At 33.0% G+C, this 2,703-nt stretch overlaps 1 non-coding gene across 1 annotated transcript; it reads left to right on the top strand.

The window, feature by feature from the left end:
- Positions 1-297: 297 nt before the first annotated feature.
- Positions 298-430, top strand: LOC111815542. The gene has a single exon (XR_002820225.1). It is a non-coding gene; the product is annotated as a small nucleolar RNA SNORA9 (small nucleolar RNA).
- The last annotated feature ends 2,273 nt before the right edge of the window (positions 431-2,703 follow it).

Here is a 2,703-nt window from a genome sequence, read left to right as displayed (position 1 = left end):
GCAAAGCAAAAATATTTACTTTTAAAGAAATTCAGCTTATAATTCTTTCATGAATAATGAGATTATCGATGAAATACATGGATGCACACCAAGATGTGTGTCATGAGGAAGGCTACACATCTTTAATGTGTAACTAAAAGCTCATCGCCAAATTCAAGTAATCTATGTCTTTTTTATGCTATTTAGTAGGTTTATCATTTTCTGTTTTAGATTTTTAAGTCTCTGATATATGTTGACTTAATATTTGTGAACTATGTAAAGTTTATTTTTAATTTTTTTATATATTAATTTTATTGATAGCAAGCCTCCAGTGTGCTGGGGTCTGCGGTGACCCTGTGCATTCTTACAGTAGCTGCTAGAACAGTTTTGAAACGGTTTGAGGCCTTGCCCTGCTCTATCCAGAGCAAGGTTATAGAAATTTCAGACAACTGAAAAAAATTTTATTGAGAAAGAAATAGTATTGAGACAGTTTCAAAACAGGTTAGTAGGACAGTTACAATAATCAATATATTGCATATTGTTGTCTTCATAGTAGTTATTCATAGTATAAGATGCAGACATGATATCTTATCTAAACACTATTAGTACAAATCTTTCTTCTCAGTGAACTAAGAGAAAGTAGCTGTATATCTATCCTATTTTGCATATATATATATATAATATATAATATATATTTTCTTTTTCACTACAAAATGATCTTTCATTTATATCCCCCTTTTCATTTAATTTTGTCAGAGATGGGTATTCCATTGCCTTTTGAATATTGTAGGTGCATGAATTCAGCAAGCTAATCCAATATAGTCCAGTAGTCCATAATAATAGTGGGCTATCTGCATGATTGACAGTGTCAGAAGTTGTTGACTTGAGCCTTTTACAGCTCAGCATATTAATATGGCTTTACTTTTTATACCTCATTTTTATACTTTTCTGCTGGATGATTAAGACCAAGATAAAGCAAGACCTATATAACTAAAAATGTAACTTTTGTATCTTCCAATGTCAGTCAAATCCCCTCAGGATTTACCTTGAAACCCTGTACAACAGTTTGTAGATCCTTTGTCAGTGTCAGCCATGTGGATGAGTCACGGCTATTGCTTGACCAACTTGCTGTATGTGAAAGCCTGAGAGAATGCTTTTCTCTCCATGTGACTCTCCTTAGGCACACTCTACATTGTGGATCACTTCGCTCTGTGGCCCCATAATGTCCTTGATCAGAAAATTTGGGACACCACTGAGTCACGTAGAGTTTATGTTTAGATTTGATTTTTTTGTTGTTGTTGTTTTGTTTTTGTTTGGACGTGCAGTCATGCTGCCACCATTTCTTTACAAGACAGTCTTCCTATGCATTGCATTTATTTGGCTCCTTTTCCAAAAATCAGTGATTACAGTTACATGAATATTTTTCTGGGCTCTCTATTCTATTTCCTTTTTTTCTCTTTGTTTATTTTTTGTTGTCACCACACTGTCTTGGTTAGTGTACATTTCTGTAATACATTTAAGTAGGGCAGCTCCAGTCCTTCCACTTTATTCTTTTCTTCCAATATTGCATTCAGTATTCTGAGAATTTTGTATCACTCTGTAAGTGGAAAGGTAAGTTTTCAAAATTCCACTTTCATTGGAATTTCTTGGAATCTATAAGACTGGGGGAAAAACTCACGCCTTGATAATATTGGGTATTTCTGTCCATAAACATGGAATGTCTCCCTGCTATTTAATTCTTCTTTTACTTTTTTTCTTTATCAGAGATTTGGTGTTGTAAATATTTAGTTAGATTTCTTTATAAATACTATACTTTTATGCTAATGTAAATAGCACAATGTTTGTTTTCAAATTCTACTTATATGTTGTTTATACATGAGAAAGTGATTTTGTTTTTTTAATATATTTTTTATTTTATTAGTACATACTTGTGATTCATGTTGTTTCCAATCATCTTGGGGGAATGGTTATGTGCAAATATTACAGTTTTTTTCTTTGTTTTAACCCCTTTTCTCCTGCTGGCCCCCCTCTTCTTGTCCTCTTACCCCCTAATTCAATCTTGTTGATATTATTCATCTTAGTTCATGTTATAGCATGTAGTTTTACATTAAATGGGGTTATTAGGCTCCTGAACATGGCTCATCTTTATTCTTCTTATTTCCCCTTCCCTTCCTTATCTCTTGCCCTTGTTCCCTTGGAACCAATCTTTTTACCATTGTCTTTGTACTTTGCATTACTCAAATGAGACTTACACTACAGTATTTAAGCTTCTGTGTCTAGTTTGTTTCATTCAATTTAGTATATTCCAGGTACATTCATTTTCTTACAAATATGTCATTCTTTTTGTGATTTTCATGGGAAACAGCTCAAAAGTCTCTCTTTATAGTAGAGTAGTATTTCATTACACACGGATATCACATTTGCTTTATCCAACCATTTGTCCATGGTTGCTTCTGGGATTCACCTTTTATGAATGTGCTGCTATAAATATTAGTGTAAATGTAACACTGTATTATTAAATCGTAAGTTCTTTGGGGAAGATACTTATCAGGAGAGTGTTGAATCTTATTCTATTTTCAGTCCTTTGGTAAATCTCTATGCTGATTTCCATAATGGTTTTACTAGTCTGCATTTCTGTTAACTACCCAGGAGGGTCTCTTTTTCTTCATAGTCATTTTGACATTTGCTATTGTTTGATTTCTTAATAATTGCTATGTACACTAG

Source organism: Octodon degus, unplaced genomic scaffold (assembly GCF_000260255.1).
Source record: "Octodon degus isolate 3935 unplaced genomic scaffold, OctDeg1.0 scaffold00017, whole genome shotgun sequence".
NCBI classification, from domain to species: Eukaryota; Metazoa; Chordata; class Mammalia; order Rodentia; family Octodontidae; genus Octodon; species Octodon degus.
Note: the sequence above shows the minus strand (reverse complement) of the source record. Positions and strands in the feature narration are given on the sequence as shown.